The 20,849-nt window shown below is 42.4% G+C and overlaps 1 long non-coding RNA gene across 2 annotated transcripts in view; it reads right to left on the reverse strand.

The window, feature by feature from the left end:
- Positions 1–1,905: 1,905 nt before the first annotated feature.
- LOC144752491 (uncharacterized) overlaps positions 1,906–20,849 on the reverse strand; it is an 87,699-nt gene continuing 68,755 nt past the window's right edge. For both annotated transcript variants that reach the window (XR_013594121.1, XR_013594120.1), the window contains 2 exons: positions 2,157–2,180; positions 1,906–2,036 (listed from right to left, as the gene is read on the reverse strand). This is a non-coding gene — a long non-coding RNA (uncharacterized LOC144752491). The remainder of the gene's footprint in view (positions 2,037–2,156; positions 2,181–20,849) is intronic.

A 20,849-nucleotide genomic window follows, 5' to 3' on the forward strand; every position in this document is an offset into this window, starting at 1 on the left:
AAAAGGGATTTCTTTTGTCCCAACTTACCACACCAATGAACTTGAGTTGGAGATATGTTTTTTCAAATTCATGCGTAACCTACGACTACGCCACTTTTTCACTAACGTGAATCCTCCTATAGGTCCTCCTACGCTACACGCTTGTAAGGATCTGAGAAGTAAGAGCTCTTTTATGGCTCCTGTGAGTCATAAGATTTTTGATTCGTATGAGACCATAACCTTGAAAGCTTTGAAAGAACATTTCAAAAAACCTCCTTCCAAAGTTACCAACTTCAATGCCAGAGATTCTCGAGCACTCAACGAAATCATCAACAACAAGCAAATCACTTGTTGCAAGGCTGATAAAGGCGGAGCCTTGGTTGTGTTAGACCAAGAGTTCTATCAAGCAAATGTAACCACCCACGTGAATGATAGGGAACTTTACATGAAACTGAACTCTGACCCCACTGATACTTTCTTGAAGATTTTGAAGACCATCCTAGAAAAGGCAGCTGAAATGGGAACCATCACCCAAAAAGACTTGAAATACCTGATCCATCCACATCCAAAATGTCCCAGCATTCATATGCTGCCAAAAATCCATAAAAATGTACACCAACCGCCATTTAGACCAATCGTGTCTACAAGGAACTCAATTCACGAACCGACTGGGAAGTTTGTTGACATGTACCTCCAGCCCATCGTGAGAGGCATGTCTACATACATACGTGATTCCACGGACTTTCTCAACCAACTGAACAGATTGACTTTGAATCCAACTATCCAACACACTTTGGTCACCATTGATGTGTGTGCACTATACACATCAACACCTCATAACAGGGGCATTGAAGCCCTGGAATCTTTTCTACTGCCCGATTCCATGAACGATGATTTGAAAGTTTTATTACTCGAGCTTATGCAGTTCATGTTATACCACAGCTACTTTACCTGGAATGACGAGTTCTATATGCAACTAGTGGGCACTTCTATGGGCAATTGTGCAGCTCCCAGCTACGCGAATCTGTTCATGCATCGTTTTGAAATTGATCACATTTTGAACAATGTTCAATGGTCCAACAAAATTGAGACATACTGGAGATACATTGACAATATCTTTTTGATTTGGGTTGGACCACCTGAAGAAATACCCACATTCATTTCCCATATCAACAGCGTGGATGACCATATTCGTTTCACTTACAATGTGGACACTAAGAGCTTACCTTTTTACTGATGACTGCACTTTCTGCCCTATATATTCTCCTCTGAATACCTATGAGGGGCAGAAGAAGCTTGTTCCAAGACGTGACACTGCTTCTGCCTTCTGCCTTGGCATGCCAATAAACGGACAAAGGTGCAAGAACATTTCCTGTGTTTTGTGGCAGCTGGGTCTGTTTGCTTTGCGTCGCTCTGAGGAGAGTTGGAGGATTTATTACCCAACATAATGGATGTATTACCCAACAAAGTGGCGTCAGAAGAGGGATGCATTGAAGGACTGTAATGCCACCAGTTGGTAAGTATGCTGTAAAGCTAAAATAACTTGCAGAAGTGACCGTTCAGTGTTTCAAATGCTCAGTTAGAACATAGTATTTTTTTTTTTAAAAGAAAGGGCTGTCAGAGCCCCTAGGCAGGCAAGGCATACAATCTCTGTCATATCCAATAAAATCAGCTGTTGGGACCAAGGTAAATGCTTCCAAAATAATGGTTGGCGGTATTGGAGTCATGAATGGAACTCCGAGATGGCCGCCAAAGCTAAAGTTAACGGTGCGGTCTAGTTTTCAGGCAGTCCTCAGGTGCAGAGCGTTAGGTGAGGAGCGCGAGTTAAACAAACTGCGCACTTCACTAGAAGATTTTCCGGAGTTGGACGTGTGTCCCTGAGTCTCCGCAGTTGTTGCTTTTGGAGGCGGCAAATTCTTACCGTGTTTGAAGGTTAAGCGCGAGTAAGAAGAACTCGAGTGAGCGTTTATGACGGGAGCGGTCAACTCTGCTTCTGTCGTTCCTGTTGTGTCTTCAAAACCTTCGGTATCCAGAGGCCTCCAAAGAAACCGTCGTCCCTGCAAAACAGCAAGAAGGAGAGATAAGTGATTGGACATTAAAACAGTAGAGAAGAATTCATTTAGAATGCATTTTTCAGAAGGAAAGGTCAAGGGGAAGGCAGGATAACGAGTACTTACCAGAGATATCGAATGCAAGAGAACCTGAAAGGAAAAAGAAAACAATACATTAAAGTAGAACTCTTAGTTAGGAACACATAGTTTTCAAACACAGTGTAGGGATAGTTTTCATTAGAATTATCAATTAGGTAGTGTATATAGATTATAGGATAGAGTTAGTGGTGAATTTACTAGGAGAATATATTCAGGAGAAGATAAAGGTAACAGAAGAAGTAGAGATGGTAAGGAATTAAATACAGTAACAAATACAAAGGACAAAATAGAAAATAATAACAAAGTAACCATAGTTTTGTTCAATAGGTATATCTCATCAGAAGAAGTCAAAAGGCAATTAAGACTTAATAAGGGAAGAGGAGCAAGAAGACTGGAAATTTAGGTAAAGACAATAAGTTAATTACAAATAGAAGACAGAGTAGTTAGGGGTTATATTACTAATCTCTCATGTTGAATATATGTAAAGTTTCTCCGAAGTGGCGTCTGCAAACAGACTAAACAAGAGAAGCAGTAAGAAAAGTTCCAGTGCAGTCTCTTCTGTGTTTCTTATTTTATCTACTCCCCCTTCCCCCTGCGGGGTTGATGAAGCAAGGTGGAGACGCAAAATTTTGTGTACCCCTTGCAAAATCACACTTCCATAATCCTAACCTGAACTAATTGAGTGATGTGTGAAATTAACCAACCTAGAATAAAATTTGCACCTACACAGACATACGTGGGAACTCATTTTGCTTATGTGGCAATCATAATTAACTAATTATGTGATTTTGTCGTGTCCTAAACTAATCAGCAGCTTTGAGATAATGAAATGCGGCATAAATTTGCTTTTTGTTTACGTATTTTGTGGCAAAACATGAAGACAGGTGAGCATATTACGCCTAAATGTTGCTTATTTTGCTCGGCAACTACTAATAGGGAAAACCTTAGTAAGGGGGGAGGTAAACAGAAGGGTTACATTTCTAAAATTAATGTTTGTTTGTGTTTGTTTCTATGATAGTTCCCATTCTGGCCTGTGAGGCCTAGTGAAAACATGGCTGTTTTATTAAACTGCGAATAAAAGATGAACTGAGCATGCGCAGCTCAAGTCCGAGTTTGAATGCGAGCTGCTTGTGCCTGAAGTGAAAGCGGTTCAAGGACAGAGTGGCCTGAAAGTCCAGATGGCTGCCAAAAAGGATGAGCACAATGTTTTCTGAACGTGAGAAGATTTAGTAAAGTTGCTAATTGAGAACATGATTAGGCCAGACGCTTAAACAATGAACCTTTAGGATTTTAGCTGACGGAAGAAAAAAATGAATATTGTAATGATGAGGTGATGCTCATCCACCCCAAATTGTCCAATCAGAACTCGAATTTATGCGGAAAGTTACTCTTTTAGATAGATAGAGCTAGTGAAAAGAGATCAAAAGTGCTGGTTTTACTGAGGAAAAAACTTCTTTTCGATTTCCTCCCGAGATGCTACCGGAATGCTGATTTTCCTGAGATGTAAGACTCAGAATAATTTTCTATTTCTTTTTGAATGAGGACTGAGCTCTAGATGAGGTTATTAGTTAGGGAAATTAGGAGAAAATGAATTTTGGGAACTATTTGTTTTTGCTAATACTTGCATTTCTGAAATCTAAATAAAATGTCTATTTCTGAATTTTCGAAAATAAATGGAAATTAACTGTTTGAGATTAAACTCTTATTCCTTTAAATGTTGTTTTTGAATAAAGAAATAAATAAAGTGAATACATTTTTAGACATGTTAAATTTGCTTTTAATAAAAATTAGATAAATGGAGAATTAAGCTGGTCTTGAGTCTTCCTACGCCTAATTTTTTACTAGCAGATCTGTCGACCACAGTGGTGGCGTGTCTAAATAAATGTTTTGTTAATAAAAACCATGGTAAACTCGTTTAAACTGCAGGTGTAAATAGTATAAATATCCAGTTTTAGTTTTAGACACTCCACTATGATACAGCAGCTCTCCTTTGAATCTCACCGATCCATGAAGTAGGATGGAAGTGTTTTTGGGAGTGACTCACAGTGTTATGGGCCCCACTGTCGAGTATATGTGTGATTTTATACTTTTGTACATGGTTTTAGAAATTATTTCCAGAGTAGCGCTGAAAAAGGGTCACTGAGAGTCAGGTTTCTTAACGGCTCTGAGGGATCCTGTGGAGGGAGTAGGGAACTACTCGACTTCTGTTCCTGTGCAAGATCGGGCGGTAAGAGTATTGCTTCTGACAAGGGGGTAGTAACCGGCATTTAATCTAACTAGGGGACTGTAGAGAAATATTGATTGATATTTTTTCATCATTGATTGAAATTTTTCTCATCCATGAAATCTTTCTCTGTATCAATACCTTGGAGTTGATATGCGACAGGGGTCTAAGGGACCCCATACGCAACAGGAGAGCCTAGGCAAGACAATAATTTATGACCCAAAAGTAGAGGGACGAAGAAATAAAAACAACCCTCCCAGAGTGTAGCGTGGGAAGCATGGACTATTGGCTGGCTGTAGGACACAAGGAAATGAATTTCAAATTTGCACTGTTCAGTCATTGATCAATGACTGTATTTAATTATGTTTATGTGTTGCTCTTTAAAAGTATTGTCCCGCTATGTTTCTTTGAAATTCTTCTTTAAGTGATATCAAAACAAATTGCATCAGAGAAGTCAAATTGTTTTATGTGGTGTCTGAGTGGTCCTAGTACCAGAAAGGTGTAGGAAATTCCCACACCATATCCTGTAGGTGCTCCTGTAGAGGTAAATATAGCCTCAAATTTATGTAGAATTACTCCAATTCAAAGTTGCGATAATTCATCAAAATTTAATTCCAAACGTCATATATTGCAATCATATTGACTTCAAATGATGCTTTTCAATATTTTTCGTCATTAACATTTCAGATGTAGAAATCCCTATACATTTCGGGACGGAAGTCCCTTCGTCAGGGGACTCAAATCGATCTATAAAGGAAACAAACATTGTTTCAGGAGGGGCGCTTTTTTCGGTGAGGTGTAAGTGAGATCATAAAAAAGTGGAGCCGAAAATTGTGAATTACGTGACAACAAAACGTGGGAATGAGACCTGTTCATTCTATGATCATAGACCCCAGTGAAATCATTGAGTGTTAGCAGAAACCCAACGTAAAAAATGGTGAAAAGCGTGTTCCGAGATCAATCATGCCGAACTATGGAAAGTGCCAAAAATCCAAATTAGCGATAGATTAATTTATCACCCGGGAAAGTACCCAACTATATAACAATCCGTGCGTGTCAAGTTATGATTTAACAAAACCCTTAGGAGTCCTTACCCGAAAGTTCTGTTACATCGCGTTTAGTAGCGTGTACCGGCAGAAATCCTTACCCATGCAAGGGGGAGTGTGTTATGAGCGCGAGTGAATCAACATAAAAAAACGGACTCTCGTAAGCATGCAACAAGGGAACCGGAATGTGAATATAAATCATGAGTAAAAATAGTCAAAACGCCCTAGGGCTGCATGAAAAGTAACCTAGATTATATACGGTGAAGTTATAGGAAAACAACATAAAATATAATTATATTGACGCAATCATTTGTGAGACACTGAAGGTGTCGGCCATCTTAGGTCGGTCAAAAAACCGAGATGGAAGGTAATTGACAGTGTAAAAAGGAAGCTTTTTAACATCTCACCAAAGGAATACAATAGGGATCATAATTAACAAAGGGTAAAAAAAGAAAGGAAAAGAAGAAAATTAAAACGGACAGGTGAAAGGTTGGAAAAGTAATTATAATGGAAGGTCGACATTTCAAAGGGGAAGAAGGGATGAGGTTGGTTAGAAAGCTTAAAAGAAAGAAAGAAAGAAAAAGGGTTAGGGAAAAACTGTGAGGCAACAAGAAACAGGGAAAAAAATACATTGTAAAAAATGCATACTGTGTAAGGCAAATAAAGTACAGGAAGCATGTTCAAAGGAAACAACTAAATTCAAACCGTTCATTAAGTCCTTTCGGTTGGCATGAGTCTAAGAATTGTATCCAAAAAAGTTCACGCTCTAGTCGTTTTTTTCGATTGTCTACGCCAGATCTCGTTGGCACAACCTCCAGTACAAGGAACCTTAACTGGCTGATGTTATGCGAGGATGTTGTAAAGTGAGCAGCTAAGGGAGATTTCAAATTCTTGTTCCGTATTGTGCTTTTATGCTCCCTTAAACGCACTTTGATTTTTCTTTTGGTCTTACCAACATAAGGTAAGCTGCAAGGGCATTTCAGTAGGTAGACCAAATTCATGGAGTCACAAGTAGCATTGGTTTTCAAACTGATGAGTTTCCCAGAAGAAGGATGGTTCATGTGATTACCTCTGATGATATTATTGCAATGACTGCAATTATGGCACAGTATGGTACCAGAGAACACAGTGTTAGGAGCAAAAGAACCTAGTCATCAACATTTCGAAAACACTCTTGTCTACCAATCAATTGAATGTTCTACAAAAAGGGATTTCTTTTGTCCCAACTTACCACACCAATGAACTTGAGTTGGAGATATGTTTTTTCAAATTCATGCGTAACCTACGACTACGCCACTTTTTCACTAACGTAAATCCTCCTATAGGTCCTCCTACGCTACACGCTTGTAAGGATCTGCGAAGTAAGAGCTCTTTTATGGCTCCTGTGAGTCATAAGATTTTTGATTCGTATGAGACCATAACCTTGAAAGCTTTGAAAGAACATTTCAAAAAACCTCCTTCCAAAGTTAGCAACTTCAATGCCAGAGATTCTCGAGCACTCAACAAAATCATCAACAACAAGCGAATCACTTGTTGCAAGGCTGATAAAGGCGGAGCCTTGGTTGTGTTAGACCAAGAGTTCTATCAAGCAAATGTAACCACCCACGTGAATGATAGGGAACTTTACATGAAACTGAACTCTGACCCCACTGATACTTTCTTGAAAATTTTGAAGACCATCCTAGAAAAGGCCACTGAAATGGGAACCATCACCCAAAAAGACTTGAAATACCTGATCCATCCACATCCAAAATATTCCAGCATTCATATGCTGCCAAAAATCCATAAAAATTTACACCAACCGCCATTTAGACCAATCGTGTCTACAAGAAACTCAATTCACAAACTAACTGGGAAGTTTGTTGACATGTACCTCCAGCCCATCGTGAGAGGCATGTCTACATACATACGTGATTCCACGGACTTTCTCAACCAACTGAACAGATTGACTTTGAATCCAACTATCCAACACACTTTGGTCACCATTGATGTGTGTGCACTATACACATCAATACCTCACAACAGGGGCATTGAAGCCCTGGAATCTTTTCTACTGCCCGATTCCATGAACGATGATTTGAAAGTTTTATTACTCGAGCTTATGCAGTTCATGTTATACCAGAGCTACTTTACCTGGAATGACGAGTTCTATATGCAACTAGTGGGCACTTCTATGGGCAATTGTGCAGCTCCCAGCTACGCGAATCTGTTCATGCATCGTTTTGAAATTGATCACATTTTGAACAATGTTCAATGGTCCAACAAAATTGAGACATACTGGAGATACATTGACGATATCTTTTTGATTTGGGTTGGACCACCTGAAGAAATACCCACATTCATTTCCCATATCAGCAGCGTGGATGACCATATTCGTTTCACTTACAATGTGGACACTAAGAGCTTACCTTTCTTGGACATCCTAGTCACAATTGACAACACAAACTTAAAAACTTTGTTGTTTGTAAAAGCAACTGATCGGAATAATGCCCTTCTGTACACCAGCTGTCATCCAACTCCTTTGAAAAAACACTTACCTTTCTCTCGGTTGTTGAGGGCTAAAAGGATATGCTCCGAACCTGAGGAATACCAACATACTGAAGGGAACATTTTACAAAAATACAGGTAGAGAAAATATCCTGAATCCACCTTGCAGGCCGCTCGTGACCGCATCACGTTTAAGTATAGAAATGACCTTTTAACCCCTCGCACTGTCATCAACAAAAGTGAGAGACCGGTATTTGTATCTAAATACTCTTCTAGAAGCCCAGCTATAAAAAACATTATTCTAAAGAATTGGCAGATGATACAGTTTGAACCAGACTTCCAAGGAATATTTAATGACACTCCACTGTTTGCTTATCAACGAGCGAATAACTTGACAAATATGTTGGAACGTAAGCCCATACCACCTAACACTGTGTTCTCTGGTACCATACCGTGCCATAATTGCAGTCATTGCAATAATATCATCAGAGGTAATCACATGAACCATCCTTCTTCTGGGAAACTCATCAGTTTGAAAACCAATGCTACTTGTGACTCCATGAATTTGGTCTACCTACTGAAATGCCCTTGCGGCTTACCTTATGTTGGTAAGACCGAAAGAAAAATCAAAGTGCGTTTAACGGAGCATAAAAGCACAATACGGAACAAGAATTTGAAATCTCCCTTAGCTGCTCACTTTACAACATCCTCGCATAACATCAGCCAGTTAAGGTTCCTTGTACTGGAGGTTGTGCCAACGAGATCTGGCGTAGACAATCGAAAAAAACTACTACAGCGTGAACTTTTTTGGATAAAATTCTTAGACTCATGCCAACCGAAAGGACTTAATGAACGGATTGAATTTAGTTGTTTCCTTTGAACATGCTTCCTGTACTGTATTTGCCTTACACAGTATGCATTTTTTACAATGTATTTTTTTCCCTGTTTCTTGTTGCCTCACAGTTTTTCCCTAACCCTTTTTCTTTCTTTCCTTCTTTTTAAGCTTTCTAACCAACCTCATCCCTTCTTCCCCTTTGAAATGTCGACCTTCCATTATAGTTACTTTTCCAACCTTTCACCTGTCCGTTTTCCTCATTTTCTTCTTTTCCTTTCTTCTTTTACCCTTTGTTAATTATGATCCCTACTGTATTCCTTTCACTAGGTGAGATGTTAAAAAGCTTCCTTTTTACACTGTCAATTACCTTCCATCTCTGTTTTTTGACCGACCTAAGATGGCCGACACCTTCAGTGTCTCACAAATGATTGCGTCTATAATTATATTTTATTTTGTTTTCCTATAACTTCACCGTATATAATCTAGGTTACTTTTCATGCAGCCCTAGGGCGTTTTGACTATTTTTACTCGTGATTTATATTCACATTCCGGTTCCCTCGTTGCATGCTTACGAGAGTCCGTTTTTTATGTTGATTCACTCGCGCTCATAACACACTCCCCCTTGCATGGGTAAGGATTTCTGCCGGTACACGCTACTAAACGCAATGTAACAGAACTTTCGGGTAAGGACTCCTAAGGGTTTTGTTAAATCATAACTTGACACGCACAGATTGTTATATAGTTGGGTACTTTCCCGGGTGATAATCTATCGCTAATTTGGATTTTTGCCACTTTCCATAGTTCGGCATGATTGATCTCGGAACACGCTTTTCACCATTTTTTACGTTGGTTTTCTGCTAAGACTCAATGATTTCACTGGGGTCTATGATCATAGAATGAACAGGTCTCATTCCCACGTTTTGTTGTCACGTAATTCACAATTTTCGGCTCCACTTTTTTATGATCTCACTTACACCTCACCGAAAAAAGCGCCCCTCCTGAAACAATGTTTGTTTCCTTTATAGATCGATTTGAGTCCCCTGACGAAGGGACTTCCGTCCCGAAATGTATAGGGATTTCTACATCTGAAATGTTAATGACGAAAAATATTGAAAACCATCATTTGAAGTCAATATGATTGCAATATATGACGTTTGGAATAAAATTTTGATGAATTATCGCAACTTTTAATTGGAGTAATTCTACATAAATTTGAGGCTATATTTACCTCTACAGGAGCACCTACAGGATATGGTGTGGGAATTTCCTACACCTTTCTGGTACTAGTTTCACCTAAGTGTCCTCCTCTAGCCAGAGGGGACCATTCCTGAGGCGCCCAGAAACTTGATAACTTTGCTGTGCGAAGATTACCTCGTTAAACTAGCAGTAAGACGCAAGGTGTGCCACATTATCTTCTATTGTTTCTTGAAATTTCTGGCTACAACGTGTGAGCACCCCATAAAAATGTCCTATGAAGAAATATCAAGCATCACGGCGAATCGCGCCAACACCTTTGGATTTGACCTTGAGGAAACCAAAAGGATCTATTCACTTGTTAAGGAGGTGGACCCAACCTCTTCGAGCACTTTCTCTAACCCTAGCATGTTAAGGCAACTCCTATACACTTCAAAAAGAGTCATTAACCAACGTTTAAACGCTGGAAGATTGATCAGATACCACAAAGACTTACGTATCCCCAGAGGCTTACGCATCGCCCTAAAGCCTACTCTCTGCAGGAACAACCCTAAGTTCACGGAACGCTGGTACGCCATTTTAAACCGCTGTTCTTTGGATTTAATTCTCTTAATCGTCAAAGAGCTTTCGAAAGTAATTAATGACCTTGAAAAAGAAATTGGTCAGATTCACCAGAACTTGGATAAAAACATGAACAAAGATGAACTTGATAAAGCCCTTGAGGATATCAACATTCAGTTGGACAAATACACAAAAGAAATAAATGACAGAAAGATAAGGAAATACAAAAGAAACACTATGGATTACAAATTGGGGGAGGTCTACAGTTGGGCGGAGGTCTACGCCCAACAGAGACAACAAAGACCCTTTACCAATCCTTCATCCGATGAAGGCAGCTCTTCAGATGGATCAACAGCGCAAAAAAGCGGTCAACCACTGGGTAGACCCCAAAGAATGACCCCCCAGGACAAAGGGGGTGAAAACATTTCTCGGAATATCCCCACAACTTCTGGTGTTCCTTTTTTAGAGAAAGGTCCAACCGTTACGTAGAACCAGGAGGGGTAGAAACCACAGCCGCAACAGCAGCAACGTCCATAGCCCAAGCGACCAGGAGCAAAAGAACCTAGTCATCAACATTTCGAAAACACTCTTGTCTACCAATCAATTGAATGTTCTACAAAAAGGGATTTCTTTTGTCCCAACTTACCACACCAATGAACTTGAGTTGGAGATATGTTTTTTCAAATTCATGCGTAACCTACGACTACGCCACTTTTTCACTAATGTGAATCCTCCTATAGGTCCTCCTACGCTACACGCTTGTAAGGATCTGAGAAGTAAGAGCTCTTTTATGGCTCCTGTGAGTCATAAGATTTTTGATTCGTATGAGACCATAACCTTGAAAGCTTTGAAAGAACATTTCAAAAAACCTCCTTCCAAAGTTACCAACTTCAATGCCAGAGATTCTCGAGCACTCAACGAAATCATCAACAACAAGCAAATCACTTGTTGCAAGGCTGATAAAGGCGGAGCCTTGGTTGTGTTAGACCAAGAGTTCTATCAAGCAAATGTAACCACCCACGTGAATGATAGGGAACTTTACATGAAACTGAACTCTGACCCCACTGATACTTTCTTGAAGATTTTGAAGACCATCCTAGAAAAGGCAGCTGAAATGGGAACCATCACCCAAAAAGACTTGAAATACCTGATCCATCCACATCCAAAATGTCCCAGCATTCATATGCTGCCAAAAATCCATAAAAATGTACACCAACCGCCATTTAGACCAATCGTGTCTACAAGGAACTCAATTCACGAACCGACTGGGAAGTTTGTTGACATGTACCTCCAGCCCATCGTGAGAGGCATGTCTACATACATACGTGATTCCACGGACTTTCTCAACCAACTGAACAGATTGACTTTGAATCCAACTATCCAACACACTTTGGTCACCATTGATGTGTGTGCACTATACACATCAACACCTCATAACAGGGGCATTGAAGCCCTGGAATCTTTTCTACTGCCCGATTCCATGAACGATGATTTGAAAGTTTTATTACTCGAGCTTATGCAGTTCATGTTATACCACCGCTACTTTACCTGGAATGACGAGTTCTATATGCAACTAGTGGGCACTTCTATGGGCAATTGTGCAGCTCCCAGCTACGCGAATCTGTTCATGCATCGTTTTGAAATTGATCACATTTTGAACAATGTTCAATGGTCCAACAAAATTGAGACATACTGGAGATACATTGACGATATCTTTTTGATTTGGGTTGGACCACCTGAAGAAATACCCACATTAATTTCCCATATCAACAGCGTGGATGACCATATTCGTTTCACTTACAATGTGGACACTAAGAGCTTACCTTTCTTGGACATCCTAGTCACACTTGACAACACAAACTTAAAAACTTCGTTGTTTGTAAAAGCAACTGATCGGAATAATGCCCTTCTGTACACCAGCTGTCATCCAACTCCTTTGAAAAAACACTTAGAGAAAATATCCTGAATCCACCTTGCAGGCCGCTCGTGACCGCATCACGTTTAAGTATAGAAATGACCTTTTAACCCCTCGCACTGTCATCAACAAAAGTGAGAGACCGGTATTTGTATCTAAATACTCTTCTAGAAGCCCAGCTATAAAAAACATTATTCTAAAGAATTGGCAGATGATACAGTTTGAACCAGACTTCCAAGGAATATTTAATGACACTCCACTGTTTGCTTATCAACGAGCGAATAACTTGACAAATATGTTGGAACGTAAGCCCATACCACCTAACACTGTGTTCTCTGGTACCATACCGTGCCATAATTGCAGTCATTGCAATAATATCATCAGAGGTAATCACATGAACCATCCTTCTTCTGGGAAACTCATCAATTTGAAAACCAATGCTACTTGTGACTCCATGAATTTGGTCTACCTACTGAAATGCCCTTGCGGCTTACCTTATGTTGGTAAGATCGAAAGAAAAATCAAATCGCGTTTAACGGAGCATAAAAGCACAATACGGAACAAGAATTTGAAATCTCCCTTAGCTGCTCACTTTACAACATCCTCGCATAACATCAGCCAGTTAAGGTTCTTTGTACTGGAGGTTGTGCCAACGAGATCTGGCGTAGACAATCGAAAAAAACTACTACAGCGTGAACTTTTTGGGATAAAATTCTTAGACTCATGCCAACCGAAAGGACTTAATTAACGGATTGAATTTAGTTGTTTCCTTTGAACATGCTTCCTGTACTGTATTTGCCTTACACAGTATGCATTTTTTACAATGTATTTTTTACAATGCATTTTTTCCCTGTTTCTTGTTGCCTCACAGTTTTTCCCTAACCCTTTTTCTTTCTTTCTTTCTTTTTAAGCTTTCTAACCAGCCTCATCCCTTCTTCCCCTTTGAAATGTCGACCTTCCATTATAATTACTTTTCCAACCTTTCACCTGTCCGTTTTCCTCATTTTCTTCTTTTCCTTTCTTCTTTTACCCTTTGTTAATTATGATCCCTATTGTATTCCTTTCACTAGGTGAGATGTTAAAAAGCTTCCTTTTTACACTGTCACTTACCTTCCATCTCTGTTTTTTGACCGACCTAAGATGACCGACACCTTCAGTGTCTCACAAATGATTGCGTCAATATAATTATATTTTATGTTGTTTTCCTATAACTTCACCGTATATAATCTAGGTTACTTTTCATGCAGCCCTAGGGCGTTTTGACTATTTTTACTTGTGATTTATATTCACATTCCGGTTCCCTCGTTGCATGCTTACGAGAGTCCGTTTTTTATGTTGATTCACTCGCGCTCATAACACACTCCCCCTTGCATGGGTAAGGATTTCTGCCGGTACACGCTACTAAACGCGATGTAACAGAACTTTCGGGTAAGGACTCCTAAGGGTTTTGTTAAATCATAACTTGACACGCACGGATTGTTATATAGTTGGGTACTTTCCCGGGTGATAATCTATCGCTAATTTGGATTTTTGGCACTTTCCATAGTTCGGCATGATTGATCTCGGAACACGCTTTTCACCATTTTTTACGTTGGTTTTCTGCTAAGACTCAATGATTTCACTGGGGTCTATGATCATAGAATGAACAGGTCTCATTCCCACGTTTTGTTGTCACGTAATTCACAATTTTCGGCTCCACTTTTTTATGATCTCACTTACACCTCACCGAAAAAAGCGCCCCTCCTGAAACAATGTTTGTTTCCTTTATAGATCGATTTGAGTCCCCTGACGAAGGGACTTCCGTCCCGAAATGCATAGGGATTTCTACATCTGAAATGTTAATGACGAAAAATATTGAAAAGCATAATTTGAAGTCAATATGATTGCAAGATATGACGTTTGGAATTAAATTTTGATGAATTATCGCAACTTTGAATTGGAGTAATTCTACATAAATTTGAGGCTATATTTACCTCTACAGGAGCACCTACAGGATATGGTGTGGGAATTTCCTACACCTTTCTGGTACTAGTTTCACCTAAGTGTCCTCCTCTAGCCAGAGGGGACAATTCCTGAGGCGCCCAGAAACTTGATAACTTTGCTGTGCGAAGATTACCTCGTTAAACTAGCAGTAAGACGCAAGGTGTGCCACATTATCTTCTATTGTGTCTGAGTGGTCCACAGCTGTTGTTTTTTTCTCTCAAGTCTCTCTATCCAAATGCTAACAAATGTTTCCTTCCAGGAGACAAATCTGTTTATCTTTTGGGGTTTAAAATTGTGAGTGAAGGGCACAATGGGTACCCGCAATTCTAAAGGAACTATGGAGGTGGTAATCAATCAATCAATCAAGTAATTTGTAAACGCGCACTACATACCCGTGAGGGTTTCAAAGCACTGGGGAGGGGGGGGGGGGGGGGTGCTGCTGCTATTGGTTGAAGAGCCAGGTCTTGAGTTGTCTCCTGAAGGTCAGCAGGTCTTCGGTTTGTCGTAGGTTGAGGGGGAGGGTGCTCCAGGTCCTGGTGGCGCGATGGGAGAAGGATCTGCCTCCGGAGGTAGTTCTACGGATGCGCGGGACCGTGGCCAGGGCGTGGTCAGTAGAGCGAAGTTTCCTGTTGGGTACGTACAAGGAGAGCCGGTTGTTGAGATAGGCTGGTCCGGTCTTGTGGAGTGCCTTGTGTGCGTGGATCAGGAGCTTGAAGGAGATTCTTCTGTCGACGGGAAGCCAGTGCAGGCTCCTCAGGTGGGGGGTGATGTGGTCGCGGCGCGGGACATCGAGGATCAGGCGTGCAGAGGCGTTCTGGATTCTCTGCAGTCTGTTGATAAACTTGGACGAGGCTCTGGCGTAGGGCGTTTCCGTAGTCAAGTCTGCTGCTGACTAGGGCCTGGGTGACTGTTTTCCTTGTGTTAGTCGGGATCCATCTGTAGATCTTGCAGAGCATGCGGAGGGTGTTGAAGCAGGTGGAGGAGACTGCGTTGACTTGTTTGGTCATGGTGAGTTTCGAGTCGAGGATGGTGAAGAAGACAAAACAATTGTTTAAACAACTGTCATTAGAGAAGGATTTTAAATTACCAGCAGATAACCCTGCAGCTCAGGTTGTAAAAGATACAAATTATTTAGAATATATAACTCCTTTTTGCGCGCTAGTATGGACGTGGAAAGGGAATGAAGGGATGTGGCCTAGATTTGGTTCTCTTGAGATAGATGATATTGAACGTGTGACAGAAAGTATACACTTAAAGGGTGACCTATCATGGGATTTACATTATGTAAAAGATTGTTTACAGCAGTGGCTTTCAATTGCAAAAAATAAAGCTCTCCTTTCAAAAAAGAAAGGCCAGGGGAATGCCTCCACTGAATACAGAAACTGTTCTGCAATAGCAATTGTGAATAGTGAGTGCAAGAAGCCACTACAAAAGAGCCAGAATTATCAAAAGATTGGACAACATCTTATAGCCAGTGTTTATTGGAATTAAGTAACTATGTACAAACAGAACAGCATTTGTTGTCACTATGGCAAAAGTGTGGGTTTTCAACAATTGAAGCAGACCGGATTAAAGAAATACCAAATGCCACTACTTCTAGACGGGCTGCTGCTCTGCTATGTATATGGACGCACCGTCAAGTAAATATTGACATAAATAAGTTAAAGAAACTGTTCATTGCCTCCAAGCCTCAAGGCCTTTTTGTCAAACTGGGGGAAGGAACAGACTTTGAGCAAATAACTAGTAGCGCATTGACTGAGGAGGAGATTTTCTTGCTTACTGAGGAAGAAAGGAAAAGACAGAGAGTAAATGCAAATAGTGAATTTAATTCCTGGGTCTCAGATAGAGCCAGCAATGAGACCAGCCACCAAACATTGGGACAAAACATCCAGTCTGCAGGGCCTGTTTCTCCTGCACCTCAGTTCTCATCCCCTCCTTCAGCAACTTCAATTTACCCATCACTTTCAGGCCCCTACATACAGTGTGAAAGACATAACACACCTGAGCAAGCACTGGCATATCCCTGGAAGGTGATTTAACTAGGATACCTGACATACCAACTAGCCCCAGAGAGGGCAGTTTTAGAACACCAGTCCTGAATGGGCACTTATCCTTAGGAGGGGACTTGCTACATGCTTTTGAATCCCCAGCCCAACCTTCCACTTTTGGTCTGAGGGAAGATTTAGGGCTGAGTGCAAAAGAGAGAAACGATGAGGAGGAACATGAGCAGTTGACACACCTGATGAAAGAGGCAGATGAGTACCAAGAAGAAGTGATCACTGATAGGGAGGAAATACAATGCTCCATTAATAAACTACAGGATAAGCTAGAGAGGAGGGAACGGCTGATACATATACAGTCACAAACACGGACCCTAAAGGGAAAGGGTGAGAACTCATATGCTGATGACATACTATTGAACACTAAACTAACTGCACCAAAAATAGTGTTGGGGGGACAGCCATGCCAAAACCATGGACCCCCTTGGAGGCAGCCCAAATGACTAAGGACGCGCCTGACCCACCCCCTGCCAGTGTAAAATATTATGAGTGGCTTCATAAAATATGTATTGCCTATACCCCCCTCCCTCGAGATGTAGAAATGCTATTAAAATAGGATATGGGAGCAGATGGTCTTTAGTAAAAAGTGTGTTCCAAATTCCACAGGAAAGAGATTGGACCATACTGACTAATAATATGGATGTCACAGAAAATAGATTGATTAATTGGTTAGAGTCTATCAGGGACACAATTAATGGCCTAGCAGTTAAACATGGTAATTTTTCTCAAGTCACTGCCACTTTGCAGAAGCCAGGTGAGTCAGTGGCTGATTACATCTAAAGGTACAATGAAGCATGGGATAACAGTGCAGCGGTACCGCACACCACAGAGTCCTATAAGGTATTGGCTACGCAAACTCTTATGAATGGATTGCTAGCTTCTGTGGCCCACAGTTGTAAACTACGCCACCCTGATTGGTCCACTAAAGGATATCACGAGTTGGGCACGCTTCTCATAACTATATAAGAGATGGTAATAGAACACTTACTGCTTGCAAATTAAGTGAGGACTCTGTGTTATGTGCACCCCCTGTCTTGTCTCTCTCTCTAACACGTTATCAATGGACTCTATTACATGGAGATTTTTATGAAAATATGTTTCAATAACTATTTAAATACAGCCCTGACATTGAGAGTGAATTGGTCACTCATGTAGTGCAGTTGAAATTAGTACCTGGGCCCATACACTGTACTGCAGCATTTTTCACAGGAGCAGTGACTGAATGGTATGCCTCTAGGGCAGACAAACATTTGCACTGGACAATGGAGTTGCTTGAGCACACATTAAATGTAGGAAAAGAAGGGTGTGCAGTGAGCATTGAAATAGGACCACAGGAAAAGAGGTTATTTCAAGTGCCAGATTCTGAACCATATGTATCCATAGCTGCAGCACAAGGTTACTATCCTAAGGATTTGGGCCCATTGGTCAAACGCCTTCAGGACTTACCTATAACTAAGGATTTTACATTTCCTTTAGGAATGATGTCTGTGTTAGGAGATGGAGAAGGGTGGTGTTGGACGTTGTGTATGAACAGAAAGGACAGGACTGCAGTTTTTGACAAGCTTGAAGGGAATATGGCTTTACAGCTGACTCAAAACAAGGTCCTAGAGCAAGTGATGTCAGAGATTTGGGCAAAACACAAAAATGAGGCAGGATTATTGAAAACATTCCCTCCCCATAAAGTGACACTTAAAGAGAATGCTGAATTACCTTATGTCCGTCAGTGCAGGCTGTCACCTCAGGCAGAGGAGGGAATAAAACCTGATTGAATCTCTCTTGCAACAAGGTTTCATTAAAAAGACATTCAGCCCCTGTAATAGTCCTATCATTCCAAAAGAGGTGACTTACCTGGGTTATGTGGTATCCCAAAGGTACACGCCGCATATCACCTGACAGGATAAAATGATTCAGGGCATGCAGCCTCCGTCCACCAAGAAAGGAATGCTGTCATTCCTGGGGATGATGAACTACTGCCGCCAGTGGATCCCTGAGTACAGATCCTATGATGCTGTCCTGCCACAATGTACACTACAAGATGCTCCCAACAACATTGTATAGACTAATGAACTTGCAAACTGTTGTAAGAAACTGAAAGAGACTTTGTGTACTGCCCTGGGGCTGCCTGATTACAAACTGCCCTTCCATCTCTATGAGTCAGAGCAAAATGGCATTGCAAATGGTGAGCTGACACAGCAGCATGGCTCAGGAAAAAGACCTGTGGTATACTACTCCGTGACTTTGCCTGCAGCAGTAACTGGGCATCCAGGTTGTTTGAGAGCAGTGGCATCAGCAGCAGTGATGGTAGAGAGACCGGCTCCCATTGTGTTGGACGACCCTTGTATTGTTTATGTGGTACACTGACAGTTCCTCCAGAAGACTAACAGACACAGATTACAGAGCAGGGTATGCTATAACAACAGTAGACACCATAGTTGAAAGTGCAGCCTTCCCCCCTGGCACATCTGCCCAGCAAGCCGAGCTGTGTGCTGTAACAAGAGCATGCATCCTAGCTGAGGGGAAAAATGTTAATATTTACACTGATTCACGTTATGCCTTTGGAGTTGTCCATGATTTTGGCCAGCTGTGGCAGTATCGTGGTTTCATAACAGCAGCAGGATGCCCCATTCAAAATGGCCCATTAGTAAAGAATTTGCTACAGGCAATACTACTACCCAACAGAATAGCAGTTAAAAAATGTGAGGGGGGGAGGGGCCAAGCTCGCGTCCGAGATGGCCGCGTTTTAGCTCGGCTCCGTTTGCTTTCCTGTCTGGAACGTCTATCCTGTGTTTTATCCTGCCCCGGGAAGTATTCTTTGATAGACTATGGAACTACAACATTTCACAGGCACTTACGGTTTGATCTGTTTGTTCCTGGGTGCCGCGGATCCTGAGCTGCGCCCTTGTCTGCTTCGGGGCCTCCGGAGCGAGCGGGCCTGACACTCCTTGGCGGCGCCCGGGCGGGACGGAGCGCTGTGGCCGGCACTTGGTGGCGGTGTGGGTTCGGTCGGAGAGGCCGATGTGCAATTAGACCGGTAACGGCTATCCGGGCCTGGTCCGGCGGTCCCGCGGCCTGGTGTTGGGGCACTGCCTTCCATGGACGGGGTTGACCGTGTATGTGGCTCGTCTCCCCTTTGTTCTCCGGTCCGGCCATTTTGAGTCCCTCCGCCCGGACTCGGAGAGCGGAGCCGGTGGCGTGTGGGGAGCCGGCGACTCGCCTTCTTCTGGTGGCCCCCCTTCCTGCTCTGGTGGTGCCTCTGCTGGTGGTCGGCTGTGTCCTGTTTGCCCCGCTGGTGCCCGGACGGGGGTCGGAGTTTGCCGCGGCCCCGCCGGGCTTCTAAGATGGCAGCCGGCCCCATGTCTCTCGGCCTGGCCGAGACTGGCGACGCTGGTCTGCCGCATGGCACGTTTGCTGAATACCGTAAAGGTGAGCCTACGCTTAGCGACATCCTCGCCGCCTTGCGCTCCTGGGGTGCTCCCATGGCCGCACCTGTCATTGACCTGGATGAGTATCATTTTGCCGGGCCTGCTGGGCCCCCCTTGGTGGGTGCGGCTTCATCTCTGTTGTGTGCTGCTGGAACTTTCCTGGAGGTCGTGGACCCGGCGGCTGCCGTCGGTGTGGGTGTACGGATCTCTGCTGCCCGCCTTCATCCTGAGCTCCCCCCTGTGCGAGGGGTCCGCCGGCCGGGTCCCGTCCGGACCGGCCTCGTTGGATCTCCCTTTCCTTTTTTGCCTCGAATGGCCGAACGAAGATCCTGTGATTGGTCCGCCGGACCGGCTTTCCTCATATTGTCGCCGGAACTGTGCCTGCATTGCCTGATGTGGTTGCCGTCCTTTCCTGTTCATCCGGGTCGCAATCGATATGGCTTGTGTGGATTGCCGATCGGACTCCCTGTTATTCACCTCCTGTTCCGCATGATCTGGTTCCTTGTGCGTTGGACGACTACAGCTTGTGATAAACAAGGACAGGGTTGAGATGAACTTGCCTCGGTGGACTATTATCTTGCGGTATGGTCGGATGATCCGTTTGTAACTGTATGACTATGTTCGATTCTCCTTCATGTTCCTGGAGTTTATCCTTGTGCTTCCTATCTTCCCGTGGGCTCTGAGTATTTTCGGACGGGGAGGAGGGAGCTGATGGGGTTTTGATTATGTGGCTCCTCTCCCGTTGTTATTTCCCTGTTTTCCCTTCTTCTTTTTGTCTTTGTGGTTCTTTCTTACTTATCTCTTCTATATTTCGGGTTCTGATTAGGGCGACAGGCACGCTGCCGGGGGGTAGGCCATAGCCTTCTGCAGGGGTGCAGGGTGGGATGTGCGGGGTGGGGGGGGGGTCTGTCGTATTGTGTTTTCCCCTCATTCTTTTTGGTTCTATGGCTCTTATGTATCCCCCCTTTTTCGAGACGCGGTGTAGGCATGTGG

The sequence above is a fragment of the Lissotriton helveticus genome, chromosome 1_1 (assembly GCF_964261635.1).
Source record: "Lissotriton helveticus chromosome 1_1, aLisHel1.1, whole genome shotgun sequence".
In the NCBI taxonomy this organism is placed as follows: Eukaryota; Metazoa; Chordata; class Amphibia; order Caudata; family Salamandridae; genus Lissotriton; species Lissotriton helveticus.